We start from the raw sequence: 21,160 nt of genomic DNA on the forward strand, positions 1-21,160 counted from the left end.
GATTATTAGGAAAATGTAGGGAACTTTAGGGAAGTCCAGAGAAGTTCAGGTAAGTACACACTTATAAATAACTAATTTTACACGTGATGGAATCCATCTTTGACATAAAGTATGAGACGTAAACACACATGTCATGTAAAATTAAGGGTTCCGAGACTGAAAAGTTCGACACTCGACAAAAATGATGCTTGATTGAATTGAATTTCGCGTCTGTTATGACTCAGTTTTATGTCAAAATTGACGCTCGTATATGTCAGTCTCAGAGCACCTAAATTTACATGAATTTTTCTAAGTGTGTACGACGGCTCCCGATCGATAAACGGAGTAGGTATCGGGATTTTCAGAGACGGTACTGTTGAAAGCAACAGTCTTCCTCCACAGTGCTCGGTTTTCTCGGCCGTGTCGCTACGACGCCAGCCAACAAACCGATACTTATCTTAACCGACTCACACAGCGTCGTTCAAGCGATCACCTCGGAAGCACCAAAACACCCATGGATCCAGGTGATTATCAAGTACGCCGTAACGAACACCGTGTACACATGGATTCCCGGACACTGCAGAGTGCCAGGTAACGAGTCTGCTGATCACCTTGCCGGAGCCCGGCCATCGGGTCCCAGACTCACCGATAAGGTACCCCTACAGGACGTCAAGCGGTAGATCATGCGAACCATTCGAGCGGCATGGGAGGCCGAGTGGTTCTGCAACAGAACTGCCTTCATCCGCAAAGTCACAGGGTCAACTGAAGCATGGAGCGAACAGGACAACCTGAGGGATCAACGCGTGATTTCGCGGCTTCGGACCGGGCACACCAAACTCTACTATAACTATGGTGGCCTGCCGTTCCACAGAAGCTGCATCATCTGCGGGGTACCCTACACCGTCGAACACATCCTGTGCAACTGCCCGGAGTTCCAAAATCTTCGGCAGTCGCTCTACCTAACTTCCAGCATCAGGGATCTGCTCGGGAATCATACGCTCCGGCCTCGGAAGCATTAGTAACCTTCTTAAAAGAAGCCAAAATCTACCACTAGGTATAGCAGGAATTTCTTTCGGCCGTCGGGACATCACAGCTGGATGGATTTCCCCTATTGGACCCATGCCAGCTGAGCTCTGTTTTGCTCGGATTATTCGTACATAGAAAGAACTTCAAGGTATTTCAGGGGAACTTTGAGATGAGAATTTCAGGGAAGCCCATAGAAATTCACAAAAGTTTAGAGACTTTTTAATTACGTGTATTTCAGAGTAGTTCCGAGAACTTCCGAGAAAATCCGGGATCTTCGGGGCTAAACAGCTGGAAAATTGCAGGAGCTCTATGGCCTATGTCTTACTTTTAGCAACTAACGGTCACGTTTCAAGCTACCCTGTCTAGTGATATCAGTTAAAAATTCATATTCTCGCATGAAATAAAGCAGTTTATTGCCTAATCCTCTGTAATGCTGCGGTTTTGTAATTTGTGAACGAATACAGTTAAACAACCATGGTGGGGCTGTTCAGTGAGTGGCGCACTTCCCTATTAGTATTTTCAAGACTCATTGCGAGCTAATTGCAGACAACGTCTTCCCATACTCCTGTGTCATTTAGAGGGAAATACTTTTACGCACTTAAAAAAAAAAACAGTGAGTAACTAGCTTTAAATTTATAATGACTGAAAATAGGGGGAGATGTAGCTCATCGATTCTTCCGGTTCGCCTCCTAGCATCGTGCTATAAGGTACCAGGCGATAACCAGGGTAGTTGATCGATAGCTCGATGACGTCATTTCGTTGGCGTCTGCAATGGGAAATTTTCATAGCAGGCGTTGACGATGGGACGTTGTCGAGTTGTTGAATGCAACTATCGTGGTAACTCACCGATTACCTGTCGATCTGCCAAATTTGGAAAGACGTCTGCATTGAATTGTCTCATATAATAATATTCCGCCCTCTATATCACAAGAAATTGCGAGTAGCTGACTGGAATGGAGATAAGTTAAGCATTGGGTACAGGACCAAGTCTCCCCTGGGTGGTGCCAAAAGATGAGCGCAATAGAATCATCAAGTTGCCATAAGGCACGGAATGAGACTATTGCATGGCTGGGTAGTCAAAGTCTTCTATTCGTTAGTCATTTCAGGTGGATTAGAACAGGCTTAGGTGGGCGTTGGCCAGATTTGGATTTTTCAGATGTAATCCTGGATAGGACCCTGTCATTGAACGTCGCGTGAAAGTGGAACTTAATGAAGGCCTAAGTACTTTTTCGTAGTTTTTAGTTTTCGGATTTGAAAGATCGTCGGTTACAGTGGCCTGCTTACTGAGCAGAAAAATGCGGTCCCAGGTCCTTACATATCAAAGAAATTTATGGTAAAATCGCTTGTGTATCGTGTATTTTGCGAAACTCGTTGTTGTCGTTGGTTCCGGGTTTGAATGGATACACAAATTTGAGCAACGGTATCATGTGATATGAGGGGCTCGGTGGCCTTAGAGCAACCGTTTTTGCTTACTGAGCAGAACATCATGAGTCTAATCTCAGGCCCATCCACATTCAAGATTCGTCAATCGTTTTATTTGTTAATATGACTACATGGTAATAACAGCAACTCGGTGATTAAAAAGGTGCTCGTCTGCCTAGTGGCAAAGGTTTTTGCTTACTGAGCAGAAGACCGTGGGTTTAGTCCCAAGCTCCTTCGCGTTATATGATCGTTAGGACATCAATTCAGCTTATCGTTTACCAAAACGAACCCTGCTGCAAACCCAACCCTCTTATCCAACATCCCAGTGATTCCTCGTGGAAGTGCAGAGGTGTTCTCGGCTTCCATCAAAGCGAGTGTCATGTCAACACAATCCTTCCCATTCCTTGTTTGACCTGTGTTTGGGCGCGGCCGGCGCTGGTATTGCCTAATTTAAGATCACCAGTTTTTACACATTGAAGACGATTGCTAGTCCCAAGCATCGTCTATTGGTTCTCTGTGTAATTACAGCTATGAACTAATCGTTAACAGTTGGGAGCAATTTTGTCTAATTTTGTGACCAATTTATTTTAAAGAACATCATTAAAAGTCTATTCAAGAATTTGGTTGCCATTTCGAGACGCGAAATGCGAGATTGCTCAATTAAAAGCTCAGAATAATACAGATCTGTGTGCTACAAATAAGAGAAATAGGGGAAATGGCTCTAGTGTTGGCCTATGGATCTAAGATTGGGCCCATCGCTAAAAATCTGCTATTTATCAATTGTATCTAAATGAACACGTCATTGGGACGGTACTAATGGATATTTTTGGTTGCTATTGAAAATTTAGTCGATTGCTGAATTTATGTATGGGCCCAAATTAGGGACACTTAGGCCGACATTACATACATTTCCCCTATATAAACAAATTCAAATGGAAAAGGGAAGGTCGATTGCTCTGAAGGAGGATTGGTTTTTTTAATTATAGTAATTTTTCCACATTTTAGATAATTTGTGACTTATCCGGGAATGAGATTTAAACTCGTGACCTTTCGCGTGAGGGGCATAGATGCTAACCACTAGACCGGGGTCGTCTCTAGGGGGTCGGAGGAGGAGACCAGTTTTTTTTTTAATATCTTTGAAGCCCGGTAGCTTTATTATTTTTCCTAACATCTAAATAAAATTCGATGATCCTTGCGTTCTGTTTTAAGATCATTAAGTTCACTATTTTTTTCTATTCCGTGATATAGATATTCAAGTCCGTTATTTACAAAATTTTCCAGATTAGAAAAAAAAAACAATGTTTTTCCCTTTCCATTGATTTTGAAATTGTCGTGTAAATTTGTTAAGGTTTCTAAAGCAATTCTAGATCTAATATTATGGCTAATTTACTTCATGAGTTTTCCATGCTCAAGATGACAAAAAATGATATGTAATTTATTTTTCAAAGGCCATTTATTTAAAAAAAATTGAAATCTGGTGGCTTTAGTATTGGTCCAAACATCGAGAGAAAAAAAAAATCGTATCACAAAATCTTGAGTTCCTTTTTAAGTCAATTGTATTTTTCCGGACTTGCAATCCGGAATAAAATAAAATCAATTACAGGTTTTAGAAAAAAGAAATACGTCCTTGTTTTCTATGTTCCAGGAGCATTTTCATTTTTTCAAGGACTTAGGAAATAAACAAAAAATTTCACTATCGAGATTTTGAGTTCTAGATCCATGATCTTTCGTTCCAGAATAATTAGATTTTTTCTGTTACATAATTTTCTATCCTTGCGAGCAATGCAGCAAAGTAAAAATACGACCAGTCCGTTATAGCGACTACAAAGAAAAGAACGATAATTTTATTCAAATAGTCATGGCTAACTTAGATCTACATTTAGTTCTAGACTGCAGCTCATCGCATTGCTAAACGCATCGCTTCATCTATACTATATCCTAGATATTCAAAATTGACTATCCTAAAATTGTCAACATTTGCTAAAATCCGTGATTTTGAAAATTGTGATCTGCATCTAGTATCACCTCAGTAAATTGTTTGTTTAAAAAAAATAAGGTAAACAAAAGAGTGAAGAGTGGGGAAATGGAGGTTAGAATTGGACCGTGCTCTTGCTTTCGAGAAAAAAAATGGGATCCTTAAATCATTTGTTTTAGCTTCAAGAAGCATGAAAAATGCGCATGATAGGTTGGTGAGTTTATAAAATTTCTCGAAGTGGCAATCGCAATCAACGGAAGATTGGAACTTTTCGATCAATATTATTTTGCGTGGGTTGGCTATAAGTTTCAATAAATTGACATTGAAGTCATTGTTTAAAAAAAATGTTTAACTATTTGCTCAAAAATTAGTCATAACCTAGAGATTCATTATCCTAGAAATAGACATATTTCACCTACAGTTACTCTATTGTAAACATCTTATAACATTTGAATAATTCATAACCCGGAATTGAATATTAAGCTTATGTAGATGAACTTAAATGCACATATCAGGCTGTGGAGTACATTTGAAAAATGCCTCTATTTACCCTAACCCATTTTGTTTACTTCCAAACCAATTCCAATGCCGGAGCGCCTCTAGCCCCGTATGGCTAGCAAATAAGTTTCAGAATGCTAGATCTGAATTCCCACATGACATGCTTCGATTTTTTTGGCGATCATAAAAAATATGAACCATTTTATTGCCTCAATTTCACATAATCGGCTAATAACAGTGCCCACAACCAAACAGCATCCTAACAAAAGACACACGTGCGCCACCCAGCTAGGCGAACTTCAATCAACTGCCCTATAAACCGACAACGCACAGAAATTTCACTCAATTTCTTCATTACCTCCCATTAAACGTGATAAAATAGCCACCATCGAACAGAGGGGTTTTGCCTAAGTGATTTCTATAAATTAGCGGGCCTTTCCTCCGTCGTTCCTCTTAGCTTGTGGTCAGCCTGGATCCATGTGGCCCCAAATCCATGCTCCATTGCCGCAAAATTCGACTATCGCGATCAACTTCGCACCGCAGCCAAAAATTTCACCACCTTTTGTCGTGAGGCAAGGCAGCAGCTAGCAGCTAACAGCTGATGCGGATGCTGATCGAAATTCCGGTCGAACATATTGTTTCGGCAAACCGCAAAAACAAACGGATGCTGGAATTCTTGTCTTGATTAATTTCGGTTCTCTTTTACGCCCAGCTTGGTATCAATTTTATTCCCAAGCTCAAGATTTATCCACCATATGGGAAAGCAATTTGGCATCTTTCGGGAAAACAATTAGAATCGATTTAATTCAATTTAGTTTATTTCCCCTGCCCGAGTCGGTTCTTTTCGCCGATCAATCGCTCTCGCTCTCCGAACTGAATCTGGGCGCTCTTCTCCGACGCTGCTGCTGCTGCTGCCGTCATCATCATCTCTGTGCCGCTGTTGTCGTGGGTATTGGTGCTGACCTCAAAAACAAATAAGATGTGTAGCCGGAGCTAAGCTATGCATGAAAATTGGAAAGTGGTATAATAAACTGGTTGTAGCAGCAACAACAGCAACAACAACCAGCGAACGAACGAGCTTGGGATGCATGATGGTGTGGAAGTCTTACAGCCCCGCACGTACAGAAAACGACAATCTCAGTCAACCAGCCGACGAACGAACGGGGCCTCATCTCTTCCAACTTCCACACGGGTATTTATGCTGTCGGTAGACCAACAACAGCAACAACAACAACAACACCATCAGAAACAATAACAACGGTGGTGGCGCGCGGTAATGTGCATGTATCCATGCGAGGCGACAGCAGCATAGTTACATTGCGCAGACTTGAACGGGGCATCAAGCGAGGAACCCCCCCCCCCCTCCGACAACGAACTTACTTAGTTGATAATGAAAACATGCTGTACTGTACAATGAAATAATATATTGCGAGGTGCAGTGAATTTGCCTTTTGCTCGGTCATAAAACTAATGTCTGTATGCTCAAATTACTCTTCATCGTGTGTATTTCCAAAAGGTATGTGTGCTTGTCGAAGTCATTCCTCCTCGGCATGCGTCTAAGCCGACAGCGGACGAAAGCGGATCAAACCCAATTACATCATAGTGTGAAAAAATGTACATTGTGTTTGTTATTGATAACAATCTGTTTTGATTCATTCGAATGGCAAGACTTCGAACCAAACCTGACTTATCGCAGCTGAGCCTATTTCGAACGCTTGGAAGAACCAGTTTGGTCAATTTCACTTTTCATACGGGGCATGTTCGGTATCAACTGGGTGTCAATCATTTGTCAAACTATTTAGAAACAGGATTCCGTTTCCATTGAGGAGGATTTCCACAATTCTCAAAGGCAATTTTTGCGCTTCCTGTTGGTTGCATAATTAAAAGGCACAAATTTCCAATAGCTCTGCCAATTCGGTTTTTTGGTGATAATCAGTTGGGCTTCTAAACAATATATAATCCGTATATCGGCCCTACATATTAACGAATAAACGAATGCTAAAAGTTTGTTGTTACTGCCCAGCATAACTGTCCAATTTGTAGGGTGACCAGTTATACGGGAAAAGGCCGTAAATTACGATTACAAGTCGGAAAAAAAACTCCGGAGTCCGGAAAAAAAAAAGTTTCTGTACCTTGGACAATTAAACTTTTATAAAATATGATGACAATTCCAGTTCCTTTAAAATAAGTTTGAGAAAACGAGAGAAAAGATTAGTTTATCAAGAGATTCCTAGAGAGTTCTGAGAGTTCTCTTACTCCAGGGCAATTATTGGAAGGTGAATTTTAAGGAGAGTTTTTTTAAACTAGTGTTTTTATTTGGAAGGCTCAATCGCGTTAGCTTTACGGAGCCGATAGTTCATTTTTCTTTGTTTGTTAAAAAATTCACTTAATTCTATGTCTAGTACGAGTTGTGCCGAATACTCGCGGCTTACTTGAGGTTAGAGAGGTACTTGGGGGTAAGGTTTCGTTGTCTCATCAGAGTGCTAGCGCCAGTATGAACGGTAGTGCGGTTCAAGTTTCGTCTGGAGTTCGACCGGCTATGGTGACCAGTGGGCGACGATGAGACTCATCAAGATGGGGGGACAAGACAAAGAAAAACTATTAAAGAGAGTCAAAATACAAATGAAGAAACACATAACCGACTGCATATAACAGATATCGCGAGTTTCCAGCACGTCTTCGATAGGAACATAGGGTTGTCTTCCTTGGGCATCGAGGGTATTCAAAAGTCGCTCTCTGGCGGCGTGATCGATCTCATCGTAACCGTTTCCACACCGACAGATGCTGCTGTCCACGAGGTTTATTCTATTGAGATGAGCATCTAGCGAGTAGTGGCTGGACATAAGTCTACTCATCGAATGAAGTCACGACTCAAGTCCAAGCCTTTAAACCACGCTCTCGAAGAAACATTAGGAATAATTGAATTTAACCACCGTCCAAGATTTCCATTGTCTCAATCGGTTTGCCAACTCGAAAGGGTACTTTGACGCACTAAATGGTAAAATTCATCATGGAAATTTTCCTGTCTTAAAATTCGCATTCCCGCGCGCCCACCTTTGCGAGAGAGTCCACCTTCTCATTGCCTGGGATTGAGCAATGTGAGGCGACCCATACAAAGGTAATCATATATGATCTTTCGACCAGCACACTCATCTGCTCCCTTACCTTCGAAAGGAAATAAGATGAGTGCCTACCTTGTTTCATCGACCGAATAGCCTCGATCGAACTGAGACTATCCGAGAAGATGAAGTAATGGTCTATGGGCATATCGGAAATCATCCCCAATGCGAAGTTGATTGCTGCCAGCTCTGCAACAAAAACGGAACAAGGCTCCTGGAGTTTGCGGAAGGCGCTAGAGTTTTCATTGAAGACACCGAAGCCAGTGGATCCATTGAGACGGGACCCATCTGTAAAATATCTTTTTATGCAATTGACTTGTTGGTACTTTTCAGTAAAAATACGCGGAATAATAATAGGTCGAAGTTGATCGGGAATCCCATGAGTTGCTTGTTTCATGGTCAGATCATATTCAATTGAGGAATTGCGATTAGTGAAGTCGGCACGGTCTGGAGAGTGTAACAAGGAAGACACATATCTGACGATATGTAGTGGTGGTAGATTCGCATGAAACGAGAGTGTGTGTTCAGCTCAAGAATTTCTTTAAAATTTGTAATTATAAGTGTGTTTGTCACTCCGCATTTGATTAGTATTCTGAGAGAGAGCTCCCAGAAACGGTTTTAAGGAGAGTTCTTGCAGGTCCAATTATAATGAATATTCATGTTAAGTTGTCAGAAGAATTTCATGAGAATGTCAACGCTAAGGGTTTTGAATTTTATGGGATGTTCCAAATTAATTCAAGAACAGATTTCAAAGATAATTCTGGATTGAATTTAAATTTGAGGGTACAAGTTATTACAAGGCCATTCGAGAAAAAATCTTAGTGAGTTATCTGAAATACTCTGAGTAAAACTCCAAGATAATTCTGAGCCGAAATTTAAAACATTTCTGAGTTTAATTACATGGGAATTGTAAGGAGAATTCAAGTGAAATTTAAGTGGAATGAAAACTTCAGGGAATTCTTGGGAGTCATTAGGGGCCTCGCGGTATTACCGAGCCAGAGGCAGCGGTCTCGATTCCTGGTCAAGTCTACACAGTTCGAAAAAGTAGTGTAAATTGATGTTACTATGATGCACATAAATGGAGCGTCATATATCATTCAAGTTTATATTATAGATGGCGTAAATGTATGAGACAAGGATGTGGATACGTCTATTAACGTCTCTTTAAACTGTTCCCTTACAAGAGGAGAATTTAGTTCATTCGAGACGGGTTTTAAACATCAGCTGTTTCATCATTGTGTCCCCCGTTAGGTCGGTCGTCCTCCCTCACACACCTTGGTCTTTAGGACCTTAAAGACTGCCTCTTGTCGAATGAAGTGGCATGAGTCATTTTCTTTCTAATGCCACTTCAACTTACTCATGCTTATATCATATCGTATAAGTCTAACGCCCTCAGGAAGTTGAGTACAGTTTGCTCTGTACTCCTGTCGTTGAACAATACCTCACGGATTGAACCAACGACACCCATATCTTCCCTTAATTGTGCTCTTGCCGGGCACTCCACCAATAGATGATTTACATCTAATACCGCACCGCATCCCTGGCAGTAGGCCACACTGCCGCTAAATCGAGGTCCATGAGTGAGCCGTGTATGACCAATCCTCAGCCGAGTCAGAACTTTCTGATCTCGAGAATTAGGTGCATCCTTCCACTCTTGTGTAGTGTTCTTGATACGACGCAGGAATGCATCACGGTTGTTATGCCAAGACACATTCCATGCGTATCGCGAGGTCTGCTTCACCCAGCGGGTAGCGTCACTATAGGGCACCGGAGTGGCCTCTAGTCGAGCAAGACGACCCTGGTTAGCTAGTTTATCAGCAGCCTCATTCCCTGGTATACCTGCGTGTACAGGTACCCATGCAAAGGTTATGTTAGCGTACCGTTGCACCTCTAACAGCCACGGGTGTCCAACCTGCCCATGCTCAAGGGCAGAGAAAGATATTCCATAAATTGTATACAACCGTCCGACCAGTCATACGAGATAGGCGACGATTGTTCGTAAAGGGTGATACGGTCAAAATTTGGTCAATACCAACTTGACGTATTTCTTTCAATTTTGTATTTAAAAAACCTGAACACCCCTCATTTTGAAGGTGTGTGTGTGTGTAGAATGTTGCTCCTATTTTGATTTTGGAATTCACTCTTCAGTTGTCAAAATGCCGTCCAAGCAAGAAGAGCAGCGTATCAAAATTTTTCTCGCGCATCCGAGCTACTCGCACGCAAAGTTGGCAAAATCGCTAAAAGTTGCCAAATCAACCGTTACAAATGTAATTAAAGTGTTTGGGGAACGTTTGTCGACAGCCAGGAAGTCTGGATCGGGGGGAAATCGAAAACCGGAAGCCGCTGAGACGACAAAGAGAGTTGCCGGTAGTTTCAAGCGAAACCCTAACCTCTCTCTCCGAGATGCCGCAAATAAGCTGGGTGTATCGTCTACAACCGTGCATCGAGCCAAAAAACGAGCCGGACTATCGACTTACAAGAAGGTAGTGACTCCAAATCGCGATGATAAACAAAATACGACGGCCAAAGCGCGATCCCGGAGGCTGTACACGACGATGCTGACGAAGTTTGACTGCGTGGTAATGGACGACGAAACCTACGTCAAAGCCGACTACAAGCAGCTTCCGGGACAGGAGTTTTATACGGCAAAAGGAAGGGGAAAGGTAGCAGATGTTTTCAAGCACATGAAACTGTCAAAGTTCGCAAAGAAATATCTGGTTTGGCAAGCCATCTGTACCTGTGGCTTGAAAAGCAGCATTTTCATAGTTTCCGGGACTGTCAACCAAGAAATTTACGTGAAAGAGTGTTTGAATAAACGTCTGCTGCCTTTCCTGAAGAAACACGGTTGTTCCGTACTGTTTTGGCCGGATTTGGCATCTTGCCATTACGGTAAAAAGGCCATGGAGTGGTACGCCGCCAACAACGTGCAGGTGGTTCCCAAGGACAAGAACCCTCCCAACACGCCAGAGCTCCGCCCAATTGAGAAATACTGGGCTATTGTCAAGCGGAACCTAAAGAAGACCAAAAAAACTGCTAAGGGCGAGCAGCAGTTCAAGGCAAACTGGCTTTCTGCGGCGAAGAAGGTGGACAAGGTGGCTGTACAAAATCTGATGGCAGGGGTCAAGCGTAAGGCCCGGCAATTCGGATTTGGAAAAGCGGAAGCCTAACTGAATATTTTTCCTGAATTTTATACTGATTGAACTTGAAAAAGAAATTTAATTTGATTTTTTAAATAAACGATTTCACCGATTTACACGCGTTTTCCCTTGACCAAATTTTGACCGTATCACCCTTTATTTGACAGCCACATCCCACCCCTGGGATAGAAGCGTTCTCGACTTCCCTGGACAGAGATTAGTATTGTGCTTGCCACACAATATACAAATTCATACATTGGTTGAAATAGAAAGCTCTCAATTAATAACTGTGGAAGTACTTCCAGAACACTAAGTTGAGAGAAGATTAAAGCTCTAAGAGAGCTGTAAGAGAGAGAGAAGCCATTAAAAATTCTAAAAGAATTTTTGGATGAATTCCAATATTTTTTTGGGTTTCTTCTGAGAATCTCTGGATTGATGTGAATATAATTTAATGAGATCAGATAGAATCTTATTTAGAAGTTTATTTTAAAGAGGTTCTTGAGAACATTTCAAAGAAATTCAGTTTCATAAAAAAAAAAATGATTAAAGGGTGTATTCGTGGAAAATGGCACACACATAAGTGCTGTAACAAATGACTTGAAATTTTCAACGATGATGGTTTAGAGAGTAGTAAATAAGTTAAATATGATTCAAATATTAGCTTTAATTTGAGTGTAGATCAAAAAACTGCATTCTGTCTATTTTCAACTTATGTTTTCCACTCCTTGTAACTGATTAAGAAAAAAAATGTGGCGTAAAAAGATTTATGTTTTATTCGCTTAGAAAGGTTTTAATTTTTAATGTCAAAATGAGCCAAATTTTTGAAGTTAAATTTCTGATTAACTACCCAATATTTTGAATTATAATATGTTGCAAGCTCAGAAACCAAAAAAAAGATATAGGGGAAATTGCTCTAATGTTGGCCTATGGATCTAAGATTGCGCCCATCGCTAAAAATATGCTATTTATCAATTTTATCTAGATGGACGCGTCATTTGGACGGTATTAATGGATATATTTGGTCGCCATTGAAAATTTAGTCAATTGCTGAATTTATGTATGGGCCCAAATTAGGGGCATTTATGCTGACATTTCATCCATTTCCCCTATCGCTGAATTTGTTATATGTTGTGCAAAAAAAAGACCAAATTTTCAAGCAAAAATATAACATGCAATACTTTGGTCCCGAGACCAAGAAAAATCATGAAAATCGATTATAATCAATGTTTTTCAATGTAAAACCACAATCATAGTCCATATTCATAAACTCGATTTAAAGTGTTTCCTTGTAGAGTCCATTTTTCCATCACACCTCGCAATTTCAAGAGCTCACAACTCGAGGTTAATACATCTGAAAGTTTCAGACATTGCTTGCTTCTCCGCAGCAAACAACAAGTAGTAATTTCAGCTACGTGCATTTACAGAAACCTTACTATTTTTACATGTGAAATTGCGAAGTGTAACATGAAAAAGGACGCTACAGGGAATCACCTTAATAATCTTTCATTTGACCTTTTGATCTCAAAAATTTCAAGTGAGTTGATTCAACTCACCCCTGATCTGGTAGTCAGCGTTCAATTAACATGGCACCACATAGAACAAGTCTGATATGGACGTTCATTTTGTAGTTCAAATGAGTTGAATCCCGAATTGAATTGTCCAAACCGGACTGAAGTCACATTTTAACTTAGTTTCTTCTGAATTTCACTAAGTTAAACTCCTGACGAACATGGGTGTCTATAGTTCATTCCCAAGTAGCAATTGGGGTTTTATGAGGGTTCTGCAGACTATGATTTAGATTTGTAGCATGCTTTAAAACCGTGATAAAACTGCAATGTTACTTGGGATTACTTTTTAATCTATAAATCTAACGTTCAATTTAATTATCAGTTAATCCATCTTAAAATAGATAGATTTAAGCTTAAGAATTCTCCTGATCAATCTTCAAAAAATTTGCACCCCAGAGAAACACTCTGTGTTTTCACTGAAGGTGCACCCGACTGCGCACCCTAGTGAATATTCAATGAAAACACAGCATGTGGCTCAACGGTGAGAAATTTGTTAAATTTACGAGCTTTAATATATCTATTTTTTGATAGATTAACAAAAAAAAGTCAAATGGACTTAAGGTGATACTCTAAAGAAGCCTTAGCGTGAAACTTTAAAGGCACAAATGTCAGCTTCCATAAAACATACAAATTTGAAATTGCTACTCCTTATTTGCTGTGCTACTACAAACATAGAGAAGCAATTTCAAATTTTGTAGAAGCTGACATTTGTGCCTTTGAAGTTTCACGCTAAGGCTTCCTTAGAGTATTTCCTTTAACGTTAAATTTCTATATTAAAAAGTAATGAACGATGCTTCAAAGAGCGATTCATCTCTGCTATAATGGAATTCCTGTAAGCATCTTTGTAAGTTAAACTATTTGTTATTTTGTTTAGCATGCCCACGCAATCTAAAATCACCATCAATCAGACAGAAGACATGTTCTCCATGCAAAACCTAGTAAATTGCCAGCGTGAACCTGATCTCAACTAGGTTAGGGAACATACACAAATGACGTACCATTTGAGGGTGGATGCGGGGAGGGTTTCAGAAGTTATGACCAGCCATGAATTAGGTATAGCAAAATACGCTACGAGGCACAGTGGGACGAAATAAATAAAAGAGGGACATGGACATTTGTGACGAAACTATTAAGTGTAGCATTTAGATGTCTTCTAGAATATTTCTTTAATTTTTGAGTACTTTATTTGAGGGGTAAAAATTTTTGCTTAAAGGGGGTATGCACTAAGATAAAAAAAAACAATAACTTTTTTATGTCTAGTTAAAATTGATGAACATCTATGGAAACATTGTAGATGAAATCATTTTAAAAAACTTTGTCCAAGACGTCAATTTTCTATCTCTCAAGTGGACGAAGTTGTAGAGTGAAAATGGAGTACAAACGGTAGTATCCCCTTAAAACCGGTTTTTTACCATAACTTTTTAGTTAAATTTTCCAATTTTTTCAATGTTCTACAAAGTGCTCCTAAACTGCAAATTTTTGCTGTAAAAAACAATTCACTACCTCCTTGTTTTAAGGATATAAGTCCCTTTCATAATTGTTGAGATCGAAGTAGGCTGCGCTTGACGACTGACGTGGGAATTTTTGCTGCGAGTTTTTCTTCCGCTGATTTATCAATTTTTAATTTAATGCAGTAATGCTTGTTAAGTGTCGTGAAGCTTTTAAATCAATGTTGAAAAGTGCATAACAGAAACGCGTGTGAATTGTGCATGAGTGAGATTCAAAGCTCTTGCCGGGTAGCATGAGCAGCTGTTTCGTTCTATTCTGCTAAGTTTCCCGAAATCTGCAGCCACTGGGGATCGTCAAAAGCCTGGAGTATGGGGATTTGAAAAGTTCATAAAGATAGTTCATTTCGAGCATTCTATCATTTGATGTTCCCCCAAGCAACCACGTTATTTCGCCTTTTTGGCTATATGCGGGCCTCATCAGAACATAGAAACACTAATATAGTCGTTGTTCAGCTGTGCCTATGGTTACTTGGGCAGTTTATAGTCAGGAGTACGTGCGTGCGTGCAAAGAATCATTACCATTACGCATCCTTCCACCCCTGTAGATTCAAGAAATGTTCCCATTCATTTCCAAGAATCATCTTTGCGGCAAATACAACGCAGTAGGCCTGGCCGTATTGATGTTTATATCATATCTCAGATATGCTGTAAACATCAATTAGACAAGAAAAATGATTAGACCTCATCTAACCTAATCATTTTCCAGGATGCTTTCTCGTACTGGCTGCGTTTGTATTAGATTAGATTAGATTAGATAAGTCCCTTTCATAATTGTTGACGCTATCTGTAAGGGGGTGTATCTTGCAGGTTGGCAGGCATTAGCAGCCAATCTCAACGTTATTTTGTTCAGCATTTTCTACTCTACTGTTACATTTACCATTAATAGGGGGATCCAAGGCGATGTCTAATGAATTTTCTAAAAACTACCTCAATGTTTTGCTACGTTTTGCTGTTTTCATGACCATTTTTTCAAGTGGGTTCCCTGCTCTTTCAATGCTTATTCTGGTTCCAAACAACTGGGCAAAATTTAAATGAATTTGGTTATGGGAAACGGATTTGCCTACCAAAAATCCAAATATAGCTCAAATTTCACCAAAACTCGGACTTAGATTGAGAATAATATACCAAACAACTTTGTCGAAGCCAGGCATAGAAAATCATTTGCATTCATTTCGTGCATTCATTTACATTCATTTACCTCTAACTTTTTTCTTCAACAGCCTTCCGCAAAATGATGTATAGAGCTTTTGTAGGTTTTGTTATTAGCTACAAATTTTGTTAAAAAGTCAAATTCGTATCTCTTATGCATGACGAACCAGAGCGAACAGAAGCCACTACTGTTTTTCAGTGAATGTATTTAACATTCACTGAAAAACAGTAACAAGTTCTACCCGCTCTAGTTCGTGATGCATTAGAGATATAGATTTGAGTTATGAGCAAAAGTTGTAGCTAATAACAAAACCTACAAAACTCTACCTACTCTATACATCTTTTTGTGGGATACTGTTGATGAAAAAAGTTAGAGGTAAATGAATGTAAATGAATGTATGAAATGAATGCAAATGATTTCCCACCCTATTGTACATACTTGGAAAAATGGTCATGAAAACAGCAAAACGTAACAAAACATTGAAGTACTATATTAGAACACTCATTAGGCATCCCCTTGGATCCCCCTATGTAGCAGTAGGGTATAAGTTGCTGAACGAAATTACGTCGAGGTTAGCTGCTAATACCTGGTAAGCTGCAAGATACACCCTTTAAAGCTTGTGTTGAAGAATAATAAATACGTATGTAAATTCTTTACATGAAGAGATACCGATTTGCATCTTTGAACAAAATTGTGCATTTTTAGAGCACTTACAGCTTTGTAGAACATATACAAAATTTAAAAATTCAAATTAAAAAGTTATGGCAAAAAAACGGTTTTTAAGGGGTACTACCGTTTGTATTCCATTTTCACCCTATAATTTCGTCCACTTGAGAGATAGAAAATTGACGTCTTGGACAATGTTTTTTTAAATGATTTCATCTACAATATTAGTCCCACTTTTTTTGCTTTCGTCCCACTGTGCGACGGGGGAGGGGGGACGATCTAATATTGGTCATAAATATGGTACGTAATTGAACTGAAGTTTTTCAGGAAACACCGCTCACTGGTGCTCAAAACAGCGATTTGTGAAATCGAAACAGTCCAGCGATATAACGCGACTTAGTTTTTCATTTCCTTTCGAAGCTACGTAATATCGAAACAATACAAACAGTTATTTAAAAAACAAATCCAAAAGTTTTCATAGCTACCTGGGGCAGTCACGAATGCAAATTTCGTTTACCTACAATATTACAATTACAGGGGCCTCCCTTCCCGGTCCGGTCTAGGAATTTTTCGGGTTGGAAAATTTCTCAACTTCCCTGGACATAGAAGTATGATTGGACTTGCCACACAATTATAACAATGCAAAAATGGTACAGGCATCGAAAGCTCACAATTAATAACTGTGGAAGTGCATCTAGAACACTAAGTTGAGAGCACGCAATAAGCTAATATGCGATATGCAATAAGCTTGAAATGCAAAGAAGAAGAAGAATAAAAAAATTACACATGCATTAAGTATATTTTCAAACTCCCTTGACTACTTAAATTACAACCCAAAACAGTTTAAATAGAGTCTTAAAATATTGGTACGGCCAGTTTCGTCGATTTATAGCGACTGTAACATGGTCACGACGCATGGTAATCCAGTCGCATAGGAGTATTGAGCGAAAACCCAAAACTTAAGTTTTCATATATACACACTTAATCTAGCTCGGTAAAATCTCCAACAGTCGATTACCTCGGCATTTACTTTTGATATCTCTGCAAAATATCTGATTGTTAGCTGATATTGCTGCAAATAGTTATTTGTTAGCTGAGTATCGGCAATTGTTTTACTGAATCTCAGCAAAATAAATTGCAGAACTACTCGGCTTTTGGAATCTCGGCCAAAAAATTTGAGTGTGTATATAACTCAAAAACGTAAAAACATTATGCGACCTCTATCTACCAACCATGAAAATAAAAAAAACGTATAGAATCAATGTTTTTCAATACAATTATCATTTGATATTTTGATTTTTGAAATCGTAATTTTTGAAAAAAAAACATTTTTTCGGACCACCCTAACATGGGAATGGTCACCCTAATGACAAAATAATAAAAAAATATCTTGTGATAACAACAAAAACTAGCAAATTTTACGAAATTCAGAGAACCACTACATCGTTTTGCTATGGAATGGCTGAAATGCTTCTCAAAATGCTGGAGAGGATTATCTTTTGGAATTCCCTTGAAACTCTCCTTGGAAATTTCTTCCGAATCTGGATAGCTACTGCTGAAATTTCCTAAAAAAACCCACCCAACATTTTTGATATTTCTTCAAAATTCTTATGAATTCTTTTTAGGAATTCTCTCGAAGCTATCCTATTAGCTTAAAATTCTGCAATACTATGAATAAGATTCCCTTGAAAGTATTATCCATGTTTCCTTGCAGCCTCCTCAGAATTTCTCTTTGATTAATTCAGTGCCAACATTTCAAAGGGGCGTATTTGCTTTTATAAACAATGGCTTTAGCCGTCAATTTCTCGCGAATGAAATCTCACCCCTCCAAAATAACAATGCTAGCTCGAGAGGAAACATTTATCTACCTATTGGTGTAATTATTTTTCATGAGTGAGCTTTAATTCGCGAGAAATCGACGGCTAACGCCATTGTTTACAAATGCAATTACGCCCCTTTGAAATGTTGGCACTGAATTGATGAATCTAAATTTACAACAATTCGGCCTACTGCTCTTTGAATAATGTAAATTTCAGAATTAAAAGTACGGACTCAAAACAATTATCTCCAATTATGGCAACTATGAACCCTCAATAATTTACAAAATTCTGGAAACTAATTTTGTTTCTTATTAAGGGCAAGTAGGGGTTTCTGTATTTAAAATAAAATGCCATAGCTTTTTTCCAGTTTCTGAAAACTATTATGTCGGTATTAGATTGTTTTACCATTTTTGACTGTTTATTTGCAACCGTGAAAAATATGTTGAACATCCGGGAAAAGCCAGGAAAAACCAGGAATTCAATTTCTTAAATTTACTGGCCACCCTGAAAACATTATGTTCTCATAAATCAGAATTTCAGAATTTCGACTTCTCGTTATTAAAATGCTCTGGCATACAAAACCACTGGATAATTCAAGGATAATAAGGAGGTACCAAAACACAAACACGTAATTTTTGTAGCACTGATTAGTTTGTTGTGCGATAACTTGGAAAATCAATGTTTCAAAAGTGTGCCGTTTTATGTGATTTTTTTTTTTTTTTTGCAAATCCGTATTCTTCGACGTACTAAAAGCACAACTGATTTGGTCCCTACGATACCATGATACGGGTCTCTTTCCTCATCCGGTCTAGGAAATCTTGCGGGTCGAACATTTTCTTGTCTTTCTCATAGGGCACAGAGTATCATTGTGCTTTTACCACACGTGATACACATTTATGCATTGGGATAGCATCGATTAATAACTGCGAAAGTGCTTCAATGAGCATTCATTCGAGGGCAGGCTAGCAAAAAGAATAAGACAGACAACCAGCTCATATCTGTTCCTCTGTGTTATCCCATAGTCTCGACCATGACCGATGAATCTTCTATCTATCGAAATAATGATAACATTCATCTTTACAGCATATTTGGTTTAATCAGTTAAAATAGATGGGATTCTCAATCAGTATTAACTAGAAAAATCATCCATCAAGTGTATATCCACAGGTCCATTTTAAAAGATTTCTTATATTCAGTGGAAGATGTATCGATCCAGATCGGACATAATTTGGTAGGCTTTTGTTTTAAATCATTTTTAAATTAAAATAACAGGCATGCCTGTATAAGCAAAACCAATTACGAAGAAGAAAGATTTAAATGGAAAATTGATCAAATTGCTTTCAATTTACGGTACCTAAAATTTTAATTCATCACAAAGAGCATCGAAAGCATAATCGACTGTGTAGAACAGCTTTCTGCTCCAGCAACAAACAAAAAAATGAACAAGGAATTAGGTTAAGCTGGTGGGTAATAGTTCCACCTGCTGAGCCACCAGCGTCGAAGGCCTCACTGCCAAAACAAGACACGAACCCCCCCCAAACAATACGGTAAATGCTGGTTCACTCCATCTTATTTTGCCAAGCTAATAAAGCTGGTGAATTTTATGTTGCGTTTTGAATTCGATCACTGGGGAGATTAGCTTTTATGTCAGTCTGATTTCGGTGGGTTGTCCTAGTTTAGGAAGGAGTGAAATTTCACCTAGCAATCATGTGTTCTGCCAACCTTCGGAGATCATTACGCAAGCTTGTGTTGTCATACTAAACAAACAAACGTAGGAAGTTTATGATACTGATTAGATCAGCCACCAGTAAGCATGATCCAATTCACACGGCTCTGCATCCAGCGGTGGTAATTGAATGCACAAATATGAAACACAAATTCTAGTCTGCGCGTACTATAAGTCTCATTCAATGAAGTGTACGAAAACAGAACGGCGCGACCAGCACTACCCACATCATAGAGCCACACATCTAGCTTTAGTTTGTTAGAATTCCGCACAGCACCAAAATGGCCCTCTCGCTCGCCAGCCTAAAACATTCCTTCTAAGGACCATTCGTATTTGTAATATGAGCGTGCCCTTCCCACGATCCAGTGTCCATGCAGATGCTGATCGTGCGCTGCCGCTGCCACTGTTGCTGACGGTGATGTTGATGACTAGTGCTCCAAGGCTCTAGTCTAGGGTCTCTCAGATGGTTATTATGGTCACGATCGCACTCGTATGTATACCAATCACAATGACGATGCTGCTGGTAGTGGTGGCTAGCAACCATAACATGAATGAGTATGTCCTCTGGAATGCCGTCCCGTCGCTTCACCACACACAGTTCACAGATCCAGTCCATCCACATCTCTTCACTCACACGAAATCCCGGAGAGAAAGATCCGCCGCGTAAGGCGACGACGATTAAGGCGAAGGAAATGGAAACGACAGAAGAAGAAAGCACACGTCCACGTACTCGCGTTCGCCTCAACGTCTTTGAGCTCTCATTTCCCAGCGAATCAAGACAGATATTATACAAAATTTATTTCGGGAATCATCAATCTCTTACATTAGATTTCACCGCACAGCAGGCTCACAAATCCGATCGCACTTGATCTGGAGCTGGACGATTGATTGACAACGCACTAATCTCGCAAGCACAACACTCACTTGACCACACACTACAGTTTCGTTCGAAGATTCGAAAATTCCTTCGAACCCGTTATATCTCGTGGTACACAACAGTGCCTCAGCTCTGTGCCACTGTGTTTTCTTTTGCTTTCTCGCTCTCACTCACTTCTCGAAGTAGCCCGTTTTCGGAGGGCTTACCAGCAGGGGACTTTTCTCTGACGTTTTCCGTCTCACTCTGTCCCACTTATGTCGCGCGATAATAGGTAAAAGAAATCACAAGATCGCGACCAGATCACGGGACCAAAAACCGACTTGTCGTACGCGCTGCGAGTTGAAGACTGACGGTGGATCGAGCCTCCCCCAGCGGGATTCAAATTCAAGACGGCTGTGATCAAGCTTTGGCTCTCTCAGAAGAGGCCAAGCAAAACCCGTTCAGTTAGTGAGAAATTGAAAACATGACCAGCATGAGAAAGAGTAGCAGAAGGAGGAAACATACCACAGTTGAGCCCGCGTGAAAACATGGACCCGAAACACATGGGCGTCCGACTTGTGTGGATGGGGGGGGGGCGCGCTCTGTAACGCAGTTCAGGTGGTTTTTTGGTACAGGTGGATGATTTTAACTGGAGAGAAAGAGCATAAGGTTTATTGCGAGAGAAGGTTTGGAAGTATCTCCGGTGCAGC

At 39.8% G+C, this 21,160-nt stretch overlaps 1 protein-coding gene across 1 annotated transcript in view; it reads right to left on the bottom strand.

Moving 5' to 3' along the window:
- LOC135697414 (protein artichoke) overlaps window positions 1-20,817 on the bottom strand; it is a 77,516-nt gene extending 56,699 nt beyond the window's left edge. The window contains exon 1 of the mRNA XM_065217070.1: window positions 20,418-20,817. The gene's annotated coding sequence lies outside the window, so the exon portion shown is untranslated. The remainder of the gene's footprint in view (window positions 1-20,417) is intronic.
- Between the last annotated feature and the right edge of the window lie 343 nt (window positions 20,818-21,160).

This window comes from Ochlerotatus camptorhynchus, unplaced genomic scaffold (genome assembly GCF_037179485.1).
Source record: "Ochlerotatus camptorhynchus isolate MF236.1 unplaced genomic scaffold, CSIRO-AGI_Acam_v1.1 ptg000070l, whole genome shotgun sequence".
NCBI classification, from domain to species: domain Eukaryota; kingdom Metazoa; phylum Arthropoda; class Insecta; order Diptera; family Culicidae; genus Ochlerotatus; species Ochlerotatus camptorhynchus.